Consider the following 19751-nt stretch of genomic DNA (forward strand, 5'->3'; position numbering starts at 1 on the left):
AGGCATTCAACCTTTAATGCTGAAGGTCATTCTGCAGGACTAATTTTTAATTATATAAGTTCAAAGTTGAAACAGTGAATTCAGTTGAACTGTGTGCTGATGCTCACTTTGGTAAGAACACAAATAAGAGCTGGGGTAGGCTATTTGGTCCTTGGAGCCTGCTCCACCACTCAACAAGATCATGGCTGACCTATCTTCACGCCACATTCCTGCATTACGCCCATATTGCTTAATTCCATTTGTACCCAAAAATTTATCGATCTCTGTTTTGAATATACATAACAACTCAACATCACAGCTCTCTGGGGTAGGGAATTATAAAGATTCAAAACTCTTTTACCGAAGACATTTCTCCATCTCAGTCTTAAATGGCTTACTCCTTAGACTGTGACCCTGTGATCTAAATTCCCCAGCCAGGAGAAACTTTTCTCTGCATACACCTTTAAGAGTTTCATATGTTTCAACTAGATCACCCCTCATTCTTCTAAACTCCAGAGAATATAGGCCTAGCCTACTCTATCTCTTCTCATAGGACATCCTTCATCCCAGGGACCAGTGTAGAGAACCTTCATTGCACTTCCTTAAGGGCAAGTATGTCCTTCCGTAGGTAAGGGAGCTAACATTGCACACAGTACTCCAGATATGGCCTCACTAATGCCCTCTATAATTGTAGTAAGACTTCTTTAATTTGTGAATATTTAGTTTTATAGTTCATATGTTTTAGAATATAACTTAGTTTTAGGAATTGGAATTATTTTTAATGTACATAAATGGAAAAACCTGATTAAGAACCTAGGAAACAATCCTAAATCGAATGCAAATCAAACAAGTCTGGGTTAATTACAGTTTTAAGATTAAACATTGGTTAATTTCAAGGTCACAGTTGGAAGTGAGAGAACTTGAACAATGGATGACCCATGTCTGGATCTTGATAGAGCCTGTGCGTCTATTGTTACCTCAATAAAATATTTAAATTATGTAGTTCCCAGATGAAAAAAGCTAAAAGCATTTGGTGGGACTAACAAATCTGGGAAAGAGGGTCGTAAATTCCATTAGACAGATAAATTATCCATATGAGTCACAGAGAATCCAAGAGAGGTTTGAAGGTGAAAGATGATTAGTTTGCATTTCTGTTTGGAACATCCCAAAGCATGCCACGTTGCAATGGAGATGGGCTGGTGGGGTTGGTTGATTTAATTTATCTGGGTTTTTCTCTCACGCAGTTGCACATTTGGTCTTGTGTAATTTGCAGCTAACTTGGAGTTTGAGAGGGGAAAAAGAGGCTAGAAGATTTTCCTAGCTTGGAGCTAGAGGACTAAATGTATAGTAGCCCTCGCAGTGAAAGGCAGTTAGCTTTGTTGCAGTTGGAGTTCTGTGTGCAGTCAGCTCAGAGCAGGCAGAGAAAGAAACTTGTTAAGAACTGTGGAACAGTTGTAAACTATAAAAATAAAGCTATTTAAAAACAGGAGTGTTTCGAATTTTCAGTTGAGTCATTGCGCAAGAATTGCATGAGGCTCAGGCTTGAGCTGAAAAGTCCCAGACCTTAAAAGGGAGCAATGGAAAACCTTGAAATTGGTCAAAAGAAAGCGGATAACCTTCAAGAACCTGATAAATAGCCAAAGACTTCCTGGGGTAGGGAAGTCAAAGTGAAAAGGGAAGGTTGAGTTGAGGATTTCAGTTTAAAGCACAAATGATTGTTTTATTGTGTTTTTTGATTTTAAAGCATAAGTATCAAGCTAATAGTGCTGGCTTTGTTTAAATGATTTTGTACACAGTAAAGCTTACTTTCTCTTAAGAATGTGAAACCTTGTGGCATGGTTCTTTCAGTTAATTATTGGGTGTTTGAATTTCTCTTTAAACATTAACAGTCCCTACTGTATTGTAACAACTCTTATACTCCAATCCCTTTGCCATAAAAGCTAACCAAACCATTTGCTGCCTTAATTGCTTGCTGCATCAGAATGTTAACTTTGTGATTCATGTATAAGGATACCCAAGTCCCTTTTAATGCACACATTCCTCTGTCTTCCACCATTCAAAAATATTCTGCTTTTTCTTTCCAACTGAAGTGGATAACTTCACATTTTACCAAATCACGATGTTTTTGCCTTCTCGCCCAACCTGTCTATATCCCTCTGCAGGCTTTATGCTTCCCTGCTGTTGCTTATTTACCCACCTAACTTTGTATCCTCACAAGCATGGATGCATCACATTTGGTCCCTTCATCTAAGTCATTAATATAGACTATAAATAACTGAGGTCCAAGTACTGATCCTTGCTGTACTCGGTTAGTTACAACCTATCAACCTGAAGATGTCCCATTTATTCCTGCTCTCTCTCACCTGTCCTTCAATTAATCCTCAATCCATACTATTATATTACCCCCAATCACATGAGCCCCAATTTTGTGTGATAACCTCTTGTGTGGCATCTTAAATGTTTTTTGAAAATCCAAATACACTTATGTTTGCTGATTTTTTTTTTTCCCCCTTATCCATCCTACTAATTACATCATCAAAAAAAAACTCAGATTTGTCAAACGCTATTTCTGCTTAATGATATGATTTTGTAAGTGCCCTGATACCACACCCCTAATAATAGATTCTAGCATTTTGCCTGCCACCTATGTTAGGATAACTGGCCTATAGTTCCCCAATTTTTTTCTCTTCCTCCTTTGTTAAATAGTGGAGTTTTGTTTGCTACATTCCAATCCTTGGGAACTCTTCTGGAATCTAATGAATTCTGGAAGATCTAAGCCAATACATCCACTACCTCTGCAGTTATCACTTAATCCCATTAATTTCTCCAATGGTATTTCATCACTTATACTGATTTTTTTCAAGCTTCTCAGTCTTGCTAGACTCTTAGTTTCCCATTATTGACAGAATGTTTTTGTGTCTTCTACTGTAAAGACAGAAACAAAGTATTTGTCTGATGCCTCTGCCATATCCTTACTGCCCAATATAATTTCACCTGCCTCTGCTTATAATGTTTACTTTTCCTAATCTCTTCTTGTTTACATAATGGATCATATCAAAGCTCTGTAGTCCTGCCACATCCAATCTTGAATGACGATGGACAATCAAATCGACTATCTGGAGGAAGGGGCTCCACAAATGCCCCCATCAGTGGAGCAGCTTGTCAGTACAAAAGACACATCTGAAGCATTTGCAGCCATCTTGAGCAAGAAATGCCAAGTAGTTATCCATCTCTGCCTCCTCTTGAGGTCCCCAACATCACAGATGCAAATCTTCAGCCAACTTGATTCACTGTACATGATATCATTACATGGCTGAGGCATTGGATACTGCAAAAACTATGGGTCCTGATAACAGCCCAGCAATAGTGATGAAGACGTGTGTGGCTCATTCTAGAGCATCTCTAGTCAAGCTGCTCCTGTATACCTACAACACTGGGATCTACCCAACAATGGGAAAATTGCCCAGGTACATCTAGCCTATAAAAAGCAGGAGAAATACAATCCAGCCAATTATACCATTATTGCTCTACACTCAATCATCAGCAAAGTGATGGAAGGTGTCGTTGACATTGCTATCAATATTGCGCAGCAATAACCTCCTCACTGATGGCTCAGTTTGGGTTCTGCCAGTGCAACTTGACTCCTGACCTTATTATAGCCTTGGCTCAAACATGGATTAAAGAGCTGAATTCAGGAGGTGAGGTGAGAGTGACTGCCCTTGACATCAAGATAGCCTTTGATCTGAATATGCAAAAACAAATCCTAACAAAACTGAAGTCGATGGGAATCGGGGAAAACTTTCCACTGGTTGGAGTCATACCAAGCACGTAGGAGAAGATGGTTGAGGTTATTGGAGGCCAATCATCTCAGCTTTGGGACATCATTGCAGGAGTTCCTCGGGGTAGTGTCCTAGGCCCAAGCATCTTCAGTTGTTGCATCAATGACCTTTCCTCCATCATATAATCGGAATTGGAGATCTTCGCTGATGATTGCACAGTAGTCAGTACTATTTGCAAATATATATACCATTGACTGAACCTGAACTGGACCAGCCATATAAATACTGTGGTTACAAGAGCAGGTCAGAGGCTGAGAATACTGTGGAGAGTAACTCTCCTCCTGACTCCCCAAAGTCTGTGCACAATATGCAAGGCACAGGACTGTGTGGAATACTTTGCTTTTGCCTAGATGAGTGCAGCTCCAATAAGACTCGAAGTTTGACATCATCCAGGACAAGCATAATTTTTAATCAACACCACATCCACCCAGGGTGACTAGCCCTCTCAGAGTTTCTTGGACTGCCCCTTAATTTGTTTTGTATCTTGCTATCAGTTAATGCCTTTCCTGGGTTTGTTTTGTCATGGAATTCATCTGCATCGGCCAATCTTTGTGTTTGCGCTTGCATCAGCCTCAGAAGTGCTGTGATCTGTGCTTGAGTTATCAGCGGGTGTCTGGGGGGGCGGGGATGTTCCACCCATCTCGCAGCGGGTCTTGGAGGTTACAGCAGTAGTTCCTCCCCTCCCCCCACAGTGCACAGATTTAATCCCTGAGAGTTGATGACCCTGCAGCCACTAGCTTAAACATTCACTCCCTCCACCATTGCCGTACACTACCACTTAGAAGGAAAAGAGCCGCAGTTGCAAGGGATCATTACCACTTGCAAGTGCCACTTCTTCACAGTTGCTGGGCCAAAATCCCGGAACTCTCCCTAACAGCATTGTGGGTATACCTAAATTAGGTTGACTATAATGGTTCAAGAAGGCAGCTCACCACCACCTTCTTGAGGGTAATTTAGGGATGAGCAACAAATGCTGGCTTTGCCAGTGATGCTCATGTTCCATCAAAGAATAAAAAAGCATTTGCATTGAAATATTTGTAATCTATTTTTATGGCTCTTGCTAGTCTACCATCACACACTCTTTTTCTCTTATCAGTTTTTAAAATATTACCCCTCCCACCCCACCTGCCTCCTCCCACCTCCCAATCCTCAGGTCCTCAGGCTTATTATTCTTTGCAACATTATAAGCTTCTTCATTTGATCTACTACCATCTTTAACTCTTGATAGCCATAGTTGGACCACTTTTTCTATAAGGCTTTTGTTCCTTATTGGAATGTATATTTTGTTGCAAATAATGTATTAATGGTACACAAGCAGTGGCTTGTAGTTAGTGTAGTTTCCCAATTTACCGTGTCCAGATCCTCCATAACACTTATAGGGTGGAATTTTATGCTAGTGGGATTTTAAGGTCCCGCTGAAGTCAGTGGACTTTTGATAGCTCGCCGCATTTTACAGTTCTAACCCTGCTGAATGGGGCCATAAAATTCTGCCCATGTTGTTTGCTTTGTTTTTAGACTTAAGATTTTAGTTTGAAAATTACTTTCAAACTCAATATAAAATCCTATTATATTATGGTCATTCTTCCCTAGGCCCTCTACTACAAGGTTATTAATTAACCCTTTATCATTGCACAATACTGGATCTAAAATAGCCTGACCCCTAGTTCTTTCCTGGGCAGACTGATCTAGAAACTAGCTTGTATATATTCCATGAATTTGCCCTCCACACAATTGCTGCAAATTTGGTTTGTGCAGCCTGTGAAAATCGATGCCCACCATGATTGCTGTATTACCCTTTGTTACATGGATGTATAATTTCCTGATTTTATACCCTGTCCTACACAAGTACTGCTAGGGAACATATAAACAACTGCCATCAATGATTTTTTGCCTCCTTTTGTTTCTTGGCTCCGCCAAAACTGATTCCACTTCTTGATTTCCTGAGCTAAGATTCTTTCTGCCTAATGTCTTTATTCCATTTCTTATTCTCCAGCCTACCTCTTTGCATTTTCCATTTTGCCTATCTCTTTTAAAGATAAGAATCCTGGAATATCTAGCTCTCAATCTTGGTCACTTCTAACCATGTCTCCTTAATGGCTGTTGGCCATTAAGATCACCAAAATGATTGTTTTACACTTTAATTTGTGGCATGGGCTAATGTTTGGCATTCTGGGACTAACTGACCTGAAAGCTCACCTTACAAATGTAGCTAGTTGGCTGGACGATGATCCCAAATTGAGCTTGGTGTAGTTTACTTTTTGAATATTGCTGAAAAGAGAGCCGTTGCTGAAGCTTTTCATCTTGCACTCCACAGGGCTAAAGCAAGAGTGCCAGATTTCAAATGACCACAAGAATTTATTCTACAGGAGAAAAAGGTGCTGATTGGTTTGCAAGTCAACTCTAGCCAAGGTGTTGCCATGGAGAAAGTAAAGAGAACTATACCCCAAGTTCCTGGGTAATTCAAAAAAAGACGCAAGGCTTGAATTTTTTCCTTTTGTTTGCAGAGAATGGGTCCCTGTTTATGAATGTGTGTGCTTCTAGCAAGCATAAATGAGTCATTTTACAAGCTCACCTGATTATCTTAAATTGGTTGTTAGCGTAGCTATTAGTGCATCCGATTTATTTAGCGAGTGCTGCCCAAACATAGAATCACATCTAACGGTAGACAGTTTGTTTTGGGTTTTGTAAGCAGTGGCTGGTTGAGTATGGTTTGTACTGTCTTATGAACAACTGAAGGAATACGCTGGTAAACTAAAAGCAAAATACTGTGGATGTTGGAAACCTGAAAAAAATCCAAACTGCTGGAAAATCTCAGCAGGTCTGACAGCATCTGTGGAGAGAGAAACAGTTAACATTTCGAGTCCATATGACTCTGCTTCAGAAGGAACATGTGGTTTGCTTCAATCAGCTTGATTTGATTCAATCATTGGGATGTACGGCCTATGCAACTGGCATCACACAATTCATACGTGACATTGCTCAATTGTGTGGTGGAATGTCTTTTGGACTGAAGGCAGCATGCTATTAGTGAAAAATACCAATTGTGCAGCTGCTGCACAGTCGCAGAATGAAACAGCTTGCTTAACCCATTGCTAATTTTTTTTTGAGATGCTTTACCTTTCCAGGGCAATTTGAAGTAGACCAGGCACTTTTCAGAGCCAAAAGTGGTAGCCCTTGGCCTGTTTATATCACACTGAATAATATGATCAGGATTGCTGTTGTCCTGCAGGATAACTTGGATTCACTCTATTTCTGCATCAAGCTTGAAAGGTGAGCAAATGGCTAGGGACCCATTAGCAAAATTTCGGATAAGGCCAATTTTATAGCAAGTGGAGCTGTAAGAATCCCAATTGTGTATATCGACGGTGAAGGTAGGCCTGCGGTAGACAGTAATAGAGAACCCTTTAGCAGATTCCTCAACTAGCACGTCGAGGAAAAGGAGTGCATTAGACTGTTCCATCTCAAAAGTGAATTTGAGCGTGGGAAGGAGCTTATTAAGGTGTGCCCTTACACTCGGCTGCAGATTAAAATATCACATATCAGAAATATGCAGGGAGTAGGAAGTTCGGGCTCATTCCACGAAAAGCAATTTTCTGATGAACATGTTTACAAGAACTGGAGCAAAGGAAATCCCAGGGCTACACCACCTATTTTGGTATACATGCGTCATTAAAACTGAACTCTACTGTGCGAGCTGCTAAGTTCATTAGTTTGATGAACTCTGATTCAGAAAATGGCAGCATGCCTATATTGCCATGCTATTGAGACACAACGCAAATGTCAATGGCTTCTTTCAGCAGCATCTTCATAAATAAGCTTGTAATGTGGAATGAGCACATAGACAAGGCATTGCTATTAATATGTGGATCATGTATAGTCTTTACGAAGGTGAAGGAATCCTTTACTGTGTACATAGAAAACTCACTAAGAACTGGCTGTAATAACTCACTTAACCATTTGGCCAATTCATGCCGCGCAAAACCTGTCATTGAGTAAAATAGAGCAAAATGAACATCACTTTTGTGTGTCTTCGGAAGTGAATACAAGTATGGACATCGTGAACCATGAGGGCAAATCCTACCATATACATCACAAGGCAGCTCGTTACTCTTACACAAATCTAACAAATGTTTTTTGAAGCTTGCTTTCAAGCAAAGCTGTGTGATCGTACTTGGCAGACCCAATTGATACGAGTTTGAAGCAGTCATTAAGAATGGTGTGCATTTTGTCAACCTAATTGTGCTTGTATAGAATGACTTCTCTGATCCCTTTGTCAGGCTATTAAATATGTATGTCTGGGTTAGCCCTGAGGCCTCGCAATGGCACCAGCCATTCCCATTGCATGTGGAAATCAGACAAGTCATTAGCTATTCCACAATATGCGCGCACTAGATCTGCTTACAAGGACTTGGCACCTTCATTAGATGCTGGTTTGTGGCAGGATAGTTGAGAACAGGAGTTCAGACTCATCAAATACCCCTTCCTGTATGATGTGGGACAGAGGAACACCAAAGTTAAAGCTGTGTGCCAGAATAAACTCTTCTCTTTCAGAGGGTACGTGATCAGACAAATGCATTATACGTTTGGCAGCGTCATTGTTAATAGCACTGCTGAAACATTTTCTCTTAAGTGAGTTTACAATGTGGGCATGTTTTGTGTTTCTTTTGCTTTCAATGCAGTCATCTGTTGAAGCAATATAGCGGCACAAACGGATCAAATCAAAAAATGAAAAGCTTTTTGTTTAATTACCCAAGAGCTTGGAGCCTACAATTCCCTGCTCCTTTCTCCATGACAATACCTCGGCCAATTGGAGTTCACTTGCCAACCAATTTGCACGCTTTCTGTAGTATAAGTTGTTGTGATCTTTTGAAACTTAGCATTCTTCTGTTTATCCTGATGAGTGCAAGACAAGAAGCTTCTAAAACATACCTGTCTTTTCAGCAATATTCAAGTTCTGTACTATCAAGCAACCGTTTGCTTGTTTAAGCTAAGGCATCGTAGAATGATTTCAACTGTGACCCGTCCATTCCTGCAATATTAGAGTTCAGCATCAAATTATGATGCAATATTGCAAGATGGGAATGTGGAATTCGAAGCACAAACAGATCGTCCAAGATCTTATTGAATTGTGGAGCAGGCTCGAGGGGCCAGATGGCCTACTTCTATTTTGTATGTTCGTATGACTGAAGCAATAGCACTCTGAATCCACGACGGGTGAAATGAAAAGCTTTTCAGTGGCTTTCTGTGATTTCATTGTATCATGACCTAATTGAGCAAACTCTGCTGGATTCCAATATATCCTAACTTATTTAGGGCTGCATGTAAGGATGTCTTCTTCTTAAACCAGTCTTGATTATCCTAATCCAATTTTGAAAGACCCATTTACTTATTCGTTATTATTTAAATTTACCTTGTGCTCAAGAACTCAACCAGGCACTTAAAAAGGTATCCTTTGCATAACTTATGCATAATTTTCTACAATAGACTTTTTAAAGAGCGAGATTTTCCTGTGTTTCTAATTTTTTTCCCCTGCCGCCACTCCCCTGGCATTTCACCATAAATGAAAGGCAACTTTCTCTTCGGTCTTTGTCAATGCCTGTAATGTTAGCCACTAGAAGATGCAATGAAATGATCAAGGTGAATTACTTCATATCCACTTCCTGTAGGGAAATGCCTGGTACCGAGTTAACATACTAAGTTTCAAGTTTCTGGAGTTAGTGGAATTCCAGAAGTGTTACAAGGTTCGCAGGGATTGATGACGCTTAAAAGAGACATTCAAACATTCAGTCATTAGCTGAAAGGCTGACTTGTGGAGATTTCACTTTCTCAAAGAACTTTTACTGTATCAATGACTAAAGGCAAAATAATTAAACACTCTTCTCTTTTCATAGGCAACGATACTTTAAACGACCAAACTAAGTTTGCCACTTTGTACTTTTACCAACAGCCGAAAACCCTAATTTTGTTACGTTCCTCAGTCTCTCAAGTAGACATTCTCTTCTCTAGGAGCCAATTCAAAATGTTTCACAATTCTCAAGGGTTTTGCTTCTGTTCTTTTCCTTTCCCCATACCATCTTTCACTGGGAGTTTTCCCTCTAGCTTCAGCTAGCTGAACCTCCAGTCATGTTTTACTCCTTGTGAAATATGTTTTCAAAGTGGGTGTCAGCTCCCACCTGCATTCTTGTGTGGTGAATGATGAAACCAGCATTTTCTCTGTTTAAGGTGCAGGCCTGGCTAGCACCTATCTTACTCTCCCCTTCCCAGTCGGCTGCAGCAAACCCAAAATCAAAATGGCAACTCCCCTCTGTGATATAACTGAGTTTAAATGGAAGCCTGTGTTCTAATCTCAACATGGCTTCCATTACCCTCTCCATGGCAACGGGAGCACGCTAGCCCTTTATCGAAATAGACATGTTAATCGGTATCCCTAATTACCACTGCTTTTCATCTTTGAAACAAAGGGACAGGCTCCAGCACAACTATTTATGAATTGATACCGATAACCCCCTTCTGGGTTTTGGGAGACTTTGGGTGTTCTCATTATGGACTTAGAAACAACTGCCACTATCCCCAGGTGTTAACATTTGGCACGTCCCTTTCAATAATACAATGTGCCTATCCTTTTGATCTAACAACTAAATTGTCAGGCAGCCTCCAGCATAGGTCATATGACTCCTTTCATTTAATCTACATTTAAAGATACTGTTCCAAACCATGAAAATCTTATAAAGCAATATATATAGTCCTGAAACATAATCATATAACACACCTCAGGCATGGTGGAACAACAAAAATGTTCGGTTCAACAAAGCTTTCAATTCAAAAGACCCAGTCATGGCTAAAATGTTAAAAATTTAAATGACTTGGGCTGAATTGAGGGTAACCCAGTTTATCAGCTTGTGGAACAAGGACCTGACTAATCAACATCCGTCAATACTTGTGGTAAGTTTTTATTTTTTGATAAAAATAACTTTTTTTTATATTGCAGTCCCAGTGTTTGCTGTTGTATAATGCAAATCATTTAAAGTGTTTGTAAAAGTCTTTGGTATGTAATTGATAAAGTTCAAGACTGTCAAATTTTTTGGTTCAAATGCCTGTAAAGTTCCTGTATCGCTCTAATGTTTATGTACATTGTTAACTAAGACAAACCTTGTTTTTGTGTCTCAACAGAGGAATTGGCCAAATCTTCATTCCCCGGTTTGGAAAAACAGCAAACCATTGGAGGTAATATTGTTATGACTGAAGAAGGCTTGAAAACACAAGATATACAGTGATGCGCTTGTAGGGAGAAAATGCCTGAATATACATTTTGGAAGGGAGGGGATGGCATGGGTGTTAATCAATCATGGACGTATATTACACGGGGCCTTGCAAATGAAGGGGATCCATATGAATGCCTCTTCAATAAAGCAAAATACTGCAGATGCCGAAAACCTGAAATAAACACAAAGTGCTGGAAATACTCAGCAGGTCTGGCAGCATTTCTGGAGAGAGAAGTCGAATGCTGCTTCATGTTATCTCCACTTCCAGGATGTGATGGTTGCATAGCTGACTGCACATGGACATTTGAGATGCAACCATGTCACTATTCAAATCTCCAATCGGATTTGAATTGCCAGTTTAACATTTGGCGGCAGTATGGCTGATATTTTACTGCATCCTGAGGTGGTCTCTTTTTGGAATGTGCCTTTATTAAGGATTCCTCTTGAAGTTTTTCATCAAATATTGTGAACATCAATAAATATGTATAAAACTTGTTAGCCAATAGAATTCAAATAAATTATCCACTTTGGAAGCTTAGTGTGTTTATAATTGACTTCAATTTGCATCATTTTGAATTGCGTTAGTACTTATTGTATGCATTAATTGTTTTCATTGATATTTGATATTTTAAAATGAGGTTAACTGTAAAGGCTCTTTTATGAAATAATCTTTGATCCAAAATCCAGTTTCTTGGCATGAACACAGTATAAACCTACCTCTTAATTTGACAACAGTTGATACTAAATTGGTGATTGCATAGAGGCTGCTGTAGGAAATGGAAAAATTAAACCTATTTGGTAGGTGTATTCTTCTGAGGTTGGACCATAATGGCGTGTTACAAATTTTTAGTTTACCTTTTGATATTCTTATCAGTTTTAGCATCAGTGATCTTTCCTGTAAGTAGATCTTACGCCCCTTATTATTGGCAAGAAAGGTAAACACTCAATCATCTAGTATTATTAGCATTGCTTTAGTATGACCTGGGACTATATCAATAAATGTCTGTGTTGCTTGAAGTAATTGTAATCTAATATACATGACTGCATACTTTTTGCAAACTTCCAAGAGGTGGAACTGATAAATGCCCTGTTGAGATGAGTTTAATGATAAATTAGAAAGTTGGTTTATTTTACAGAGTAGCAATTCCAAATTCCCTCCCTGTATAGTGGATGGCTAGTAGACTTGCCAGTTATTTGATTACCTCCTCCCCCACTTTCCCTGGCATGGAGCTTCTCAGAAATGGATTTAAAGGAAGGTTGAAATGTGCTTTCGTTGTCTAAGCTTAAATATAGACTTTATTTCACAATATTCTGCTAGGCATAACTTGAAAACAAATCCCGTTTTACTTTCCAAAATTTCTGCCTGCAATGAGGATTTCAAACCCTGGTGATCAAAAAATAGCACTTCAGTATAAACCACACTGACAAACTTTAGCATCCTAAATTGTAAGTTGAAGGGAACTTTATTCTGCAACTAACTGCCGGGAGCTGGCTGGTGTGACAAAGTGAGATATTTTTGTCTTTGGTTGCCATATTACATCATTAACAAAATAAAGCTTCAACCAATGGATGCAGCAAATATAAAAGCAAAAAACTGGAGATGCTGGAAATCCAAAACAAAAACAAAAATACCTGGAAAAACTCAGCAGGTCTGGCAGCATCGGCAGAGAAGAGCAAAGGTGACGTTTTGAGTCCTCATGACCCTTCAACAGAACTAAGTAAAAATAGGAGAGGGGTGAAATATAAGCTGGTTTAGGGGTGGGGTGGGGGGGAAAAGTGGTTGTTGGGACAAGCAAGCAGTGATAGGAGGAGATAACCAAAAGATGTCACAGACAAAAGAACAAAGAGGTGTTGAAGGTGGTGATATTATCTAAAAGAATATGCTAGTTAAGAGTGGATAGAAGGATCCTGCTATCCATTCTTAATTAGCATATTCTCTTAGATAATATCACCACCTTCAACACCTCTTTGCTCCTTTGTCTGTGACATCTTTTGGTTATCTCTTCGTATCACTGCTTGCTTGTCCCAACAACTACCCCCCCACCTTACACCAGCTTATATTTATTTCACCCCTCCTATTTTTACTTAACGGATGCAGCAAAGTTGGTTATTTTGCTCTGGCTTTGCCTGAAGCATATCAAAAAACAGCTGGTCAAGCTGTTCATTACTGTTAAACAAATCATCTGAGGAAAGTAATTATCTGAATTCTAGAAACATGATATCAGCAATTAATCACCATTACAACCTATTATGGATAATATTTTATATGGCCCTCATTGATGTTTCTCCCCATCTCCTGGTCTTCAACAGGTGTGTGTATGTGTGTTGCTCGACTGACGTTCCTTTAATCTCTCCGATTGTCAACATCAGAGTACAAGAAGCATAAGTTTAGAACATTTGACATTTTAGTTAATATTTTGTTCCAGCTGCAACAGAAATAGATGTGAACATTATGAATCACTATCTATTACTTGAAAAGCCATTCAAAGGAGTTCAACCATTCAGACTTTAAATTTTTTTATTTCTGCTTCATGGAAAAGATTTCCAACTAAAGAATGTTTGTTTAAAAGTACAGTGAATTTAGTTTTCTTTTCAGTAAAGCTGCAGGCATTCGGGATGGAGGAAGCTTTGCCCAGTTAAGGAAATCTTGCCATCTCAAGCCCAGAGCTAATCAAAATTGAAAAAGACGCCCAGAAAAAAATTGAGCCAATAATAAATATAGTGTAGTGTATTATTTTTATAGTTCTCTGGCAAGATTTTGTTAGTGTGATCAGGGTGAGAGTTGATTACTCCTGTTCTGTAGATTCATTTCTTGTCTGTATGATAAAGCAATTTAGCAATTCATTTCCGGCTTTGTCGTAGTCGGTATTTAGCAGTATACCTTCAAAAAGATTGGCGAACGTGTGTGAAAGCCACAATATTCAGTACTGATTACAAGGAGGTCTTTTCAGTAAGCCCCTGAATTACACTATGGTACAATTGGGTATTAAGCATGGCGAGAACACTCCTGTATGTAAGGTATTAGAAGTGCTTGTGGAAGAGAGAATTGTCTGAGACAATATTGAAACTTGTACCAGCTGCTTAAACTTTCACAACCTAGTTGAAAACTTGTTTGAGAAGACTTTGACAACTGGCTGTATGTAATTGTACTGAAAAAGTTTTGAATAAACCAGTCAGTTACAAAGGCTGGAATTCATGCAGGTGGGATGTTCAATGTGAATGGAGATTTCAACGGCTTGCCAGCCCTGCACGGGGAGGCTGGGAAATCCAGGCCAAAGTGTCTACGGTGACTTTCTAGTTGTATTATGACGTGTGGTGGAATTGTATGTAAAAGAACAGTTACAATAGACATGTATATTGTTCACCCAGGCATGATATTCTGAAGTGCTTTGTGCGCATGGTCATATTTCAATGTGGGGAGGCAAGTTCTTGCCTATGGAAGTTAATTCTCTGTGCTGAGCTTGAGAAAACATCTGGTAAGAGCTTGAATTGAGTGCTTGAAATGTTAAATGTGCCATGTGTCAATGCAAACATCCTCTACCATGACCAGCACAAATGCACAAAAAGACCTTTAAATTCAATATTGAAGGCATAATCTATTTGTGAATAAAAATTGTTCCTTCTTAATTTGTTTTCATAGAATTGTAACTTCCAGTGGACAAGAAGGCCATTTGGCCTGTCATGCCTGTGCTGGGTCATTTAAAGAACAGTTGTACTCAGTCCCATTTTTTGTCCATAACCCTAAAAGTTCTTCCTCAAGTACCTATCCAGCTCCCTTTTAAAAATTATTTATGGAATATTTTCGGGTAGAATATTCCAGATCCAGAGAACTCGAGTGAGAAAAAATTCTCATTTCACCTCTTGGAATTTTATCAATGGTTTTGAGTCTGTACCTTTTATTGTTAACTCACTTGCCAGAGGGAATAATCCTTTCTCTCTACTCTATCAAAGGACAGTACTAACTTCTTCTCGTAACTGAAGTCCCTTATCCCTGGTAACATCTTGGTACTTCCCCAGTACCCTTTCTAAGGCCTTTACATCTTGGCTGAAGTGAAGTACCCAGAATTGTCCACAGTACTTCAGCGAATGCCAAACCAGTAATTTATAAAGTTCTAGCATGATCTCTTTGATGTTATATGCTGTTCCCTTTTATAAACCCAGGTAACCTATTTGTTTTTTTTAACTTATCAACATGCCATGCCACTTTTCATGGATTTAGGTAAGTTGGCACCAAGATCGCTCTGATCTACGCTCTTCAAAACTATTTCATGTATAGTATGCTGTCTTTTCATATTATTCTTCCCAAAGTGCATAACTTCTCCATCTGCCATGCTTCTGCCCATTGCATTATCCTGTCTATGTCATCCTGAAGCCAATAATTAACTTAATCACTTTCTACTTTTGTGATTGCTTTAAAAGCAAATAGATTTTTCTGTTGGCTGTATTTAAAAAAAAAATGAAATCTTGTAATACCGTGAACGTGACTGAAATTCTAACATGTTGTCTGTGACATAGTCACACTTCGGCAATGTAACTTCAAGTGTGGTTACAAGAGCATCTAGAACTGTTCACCTCCGGGTCCTGGCTTCGATTCCAGCCCAGACTATGTATGGGCTTGAACCAGTTCCATATTTGTTTGTGCTCAACTTGACTCTTGGCTTGAAGATGGCTGGTCTAGAAACTGATAAAGCAGAGGGTGTATGCTGAAGTAAGAGAATTCATGGTACAATGGATACTATTGCTATACTGTTGCTCTGAGGTTGAGGTTGCAATCTGGAGCTGCATAGAGAGAGCTTTGCATCTCAACCGTGTTGTCACTCATACAAGTGCTTGATGTTGATGCTGGTACAAAAGTGGGAAAAAGTAATTTCCAAGCATTGACATCCCTTACATAGAGACATCCCTTACCTTGGGGACAAAAATTCAATAGATCCTTTTAACACTCTTTTATAGTTTTTAATGCACTAGAAATGAAGAGAAAATTTTCATTTTGGTTTTGCTTGTTTTACATTTATTAAGGATGTGAAAATAGTAAGTTGAATTGGAAGCTTATTATTGAAAATTTTCAAAACTTGAAAATATAATATGCAGGGGCTGATTTGAATTAGTAGCCCTACAATAAATATAACTTTTACAAGGACATTGATAACACAAACCAAAACTAAAGTCTAAAATTAACCTTACAACTGAGGGTGCTGGATTGAAAGACCAGTAGTCTGGCAAAAAATGTTTACACTTGTATTTGTATCTCTTTGAAAAGGGCTAAAGTTGTAACTGCATTGGCACTTATATTTTTGCAACTACAGCAACAGTTAAGATCCCAAGTGAGCAAATCTACGTTTGTATCCAAGGTGTAAGATGCACAATTCATAGAAATAATTTTATTTGCTTGATTTATTGCATAATAACTGCTAGGGCCGAAAACCAAAGGCCACAAGTAACATTTCTCAGTACATGTAAAACTAATCTTTGCACCTCATAGTATTGTTAGGACATGGAGTAAATTTCTCAAATTTGAATTGGAGCACTTCCAACATCAAGCTAACTTTCTTTTGATACTAACTTGGATTCAAATATTGGTCGTGTGGTGTTGACCTTTTTTCTACCATAATTAAATGCTGAGAAATTTAGCAGCTTATACTGCAAAGGCACACCAGAAATAACATTTTATGCCATGTTTAATTAACTGTGGTTCAAAAATGTTTGATTTTTCTATTGAAAATTTGTTCATGCTGAGCTGCAGGATCAATATGTAATTCTATGATTGAAAGTTATCTTTTTTATAAATGCTTGATTTAAGAATTCTTGTTTAAAAGTTAGTGCAATATAAAAAGAAAATTAACTACAAACTCTGTGTCTACAGATAGTTGTCCATATTCTGTTTGAAATGTTAGTGGGTTGGGATCCTTTCACCTTTGGCATCTAGTTTTGAGTCCACCCCAGACTGATGGGAATAAAAGTCTCCTCTCTCTCTCTCTTGATTGTGTGTTTGTATGGTTTCATCTAGTGCCCAGTTCACATAGCCTACAGTACAAGAAAATCCTTGTTAGTGTAGCTGTGTTATTGGACAAGTAATTCAGAGGTTTGGATTAATAATTCAAAGACTGGGTTCAAATCCCAGCATGACAGTTTCAGAATTTGAATTTGATTTGTTTTTTTTTTCAAAAAGAATCTGGAAATAATAAGCTTTTGGAATTGTAATTTTTAAAAAAAAACCTAGTTGATTTAGTAGCGTCCTTTATAGGCAAGACCATCTGATTTGTGGGACACAAATCCAGTTCCACACCAAAGTGTCCTGCAAGCCACTCCATTGTATCCTGTAGCTGTAACTCCCTATCCTTGCCGTATGGACTACAGCAGTTCAAGAAGGCCCGACACTAAATATACAGGACAGCTATGAATGGGCAATAAATGGTATAAAAACAGTTATGGAAAAACTCCGCAGGTCTGGCAGCATCTGTGGAGAGAGAAATGAGTTAACATTGAGTCCAATATGACTTCTTCGGAATACAAATCATATTGGACTCAACGTTAACTCTGTTCCTCTCTCCACAGATGCTGCCAGACCTGCTGAGTTTTTCCAGCACTTTGTTAATTTCAGATCTCCAGCATCAGCAATATTGTTTTTATTTTAGGCAGTAAATGGCAGCCTTGTAAGCAATGCCCACATCTTAAGAATGGATAATAACAAAAAGCTGGTCCTATATATGACGACCTAAGCCTGAAAGGCTGGCTGGTGTGGGTTATAGGGCACACCAAAGCTTTTGGGTATACTTTTTGAGATTAGGCACGTTGCTGTGGCAGAGCATCCATCCGAAATGGCATAGAAAATCATTTCTTTTGTGAAGGCCCTACATGTCCAAGTCTAGAGGGACAGATGGGTCTAACCATGGTTCAATAACCTTGTGTAATACTGGGCTTCAACTGATTACAACTGTAAAGCTGAATAGTACAAAGTACCACTAAGTATCCTGCTACTCGCTATCAATAGGCCACCTACTAGTTAGGATACATTTGGAGCTGACTCCTCAACAATGAAGTATCAGCCTAGATAAAGTGCTCAAATTTCTAGAGTGGAGTTTGAACATAAAACATTTTGGTTCAGTTGAGAGTGCTACCATTGAGCCAGAGCTGATACTTTATGATGGAAGGCCCTACTAGAAATATAAAACGATTAATTTAAAGATGTCCTTCCACTGAATTACACCTGGAATATTCCTCCAAAATTGCATGTTCCCATCCACTTCCAGTAGCCACTTGGCCTCCAGGTCCCATCAATGAACAAGCTTGGCTGGTTAGACATCTGTGGTGCTCAGGTACGGTAGGTTTCTCTGACTCTGGTATTGGATTCTTGGATCTGATACAGAGGATTGACTTGGTTCACATTTCTTATTGCCGGGTATTATATCTTGGAGTCAATTTGCCTCCATGCCTGGAAAGATAGTTTGCTGCTGACCAATTTCTGACTAACAGCTGTATGTTTCTAGCTCTTGCCATGTTGACAGCTGGCACTGTGGCTGACTTTTGTCTAGCTAACTCACCGTGAAATATGGATAAATTCACTACACAGACAAATGCTAGACCCTCTTTGAACCGTGGTTACATCATAGGAAGTGCATAGTTTCAGCAGCACCTGCTTGCTTTTCTAACGCCTGATCAAGGTAGTTAATGAACCCTGGATATATCAGCATTTGTTCATATACTCTCCCACAGGATGGCATGAGGATGTTGCCTGAAGGTTTAGTTTTCTTGTGGGATGCAAGATGTGTCTTAAAATAATAAAGAAAGAACTTGGGTTGGCATTGTACCTTTTCATATCCTCAGGATCACCAGAGCCGGTTAAGCATTTTAAGCAGTCAGTTGAAATTGATAAATGTTGCAACCAGTTGAAGTAAAGCAAGATCTTGCTATAAATAAATAATCAGATCATCTGTTTTTAATGGGATTAGTTAAGGGATAAATGTTAGGATTAGGAGAAATTCCTTGATCTTTGAATAGTGCTTTAGCATCTTTTACATCCACCTGATGAGGCAAACCACAACAATGTGTATTTACATAACACCTTTAATGTGATTAAATATTCCAAAGTACTTCACAGAAGCTTTATAAAGCAAAATTTGGCACCAAGTCACAGGAGGTTTATATTGGGGCAGATGACCAAAGGCTTGATTAAAGTTTCAAAGAACATCTTAATGCAAGAAAAAGAGAAGCAGAGAGGTCTTAGGGAGAGGATTCCAGAGCTCCAGGCCCACTTAATGAACACAGGGTGATAGGTGAACAGCAATAGTGTTTCGGAAGTCCTCAAGTTTACAGAGGGCAGTGTGCGGGAGGCAAGCCAGACCTATGTTGGAATAGTCAAGTCTCGAGGTAAAAAGGCAAGAGAGTGGGTTTCAGCAGATGAGATGAGGTGGGACTGAACCAGATTACAGAAGTAGATGGCCTTGGTGATGTGGGGTGGGGGAGGGGGGGTCATCTTGGGGTCAAGTATGACACCAAGTTACAAAAAGTTCGATTCAGCCTCGGACAGTTGCCTGGGAGGGAATGGAGTCGGTGGCTAGGGGGATGAGTTTGCGGCGGGGACTGAAAACAATAGATTTGGTATCCTCAGTATTTAATTGGATGTCAGTATTGAATGTCAAATAAGCAGTATGATCATATCGTGACATTGGTG

At 39.1% G+C, this 19751-nt stretch overlaps 1 protein-coding gene across 2 annotated transcripts in view; it reads left to right on the forward strand.

Moving 5' to 3' along the window:
• LOC121285087 (juxtaposed with another zinc finger protein 1-like) overlaps nucleotides 1-19751 on the forward strand; it is a 131876-nt gene that overhangs the window by 25789 nt on the left and 86336 nt on the right. The window contains exon 2 of one of the 2 annotated variants that reach the window (XR_005944598.1): nucleotides 10989-11627. The exons of the other annotated variant lie outside the window; for it this stretch is intronic. The gene's annotated coding sequence lies outside the window, so the exon portion shown is untranslated. Of the gene's footprint in view, nucleotides 1-10988; nucleotides 11628-19751 lie in introns of those variants that run through there. 2 annotated transcript variants of the gene reach the window in all.

Source organism: Carcharodon carcharias, chromosome 12 (genome assembly GCF_017639515.1).
Source record: "Carcharodon carcharias isolate sCarCar2 chromosome 12, sCarCar2.pri, whole genome shotgun sequence".
In the NCBI taxonomy this organism is placed as follows: domain Eukaryota; kingdom Metazoa; phylum Chordata; class Chondrichthyes; order Lamniformes; family Lamnidae; genus Carcharodon; species Carcharodon carcharias.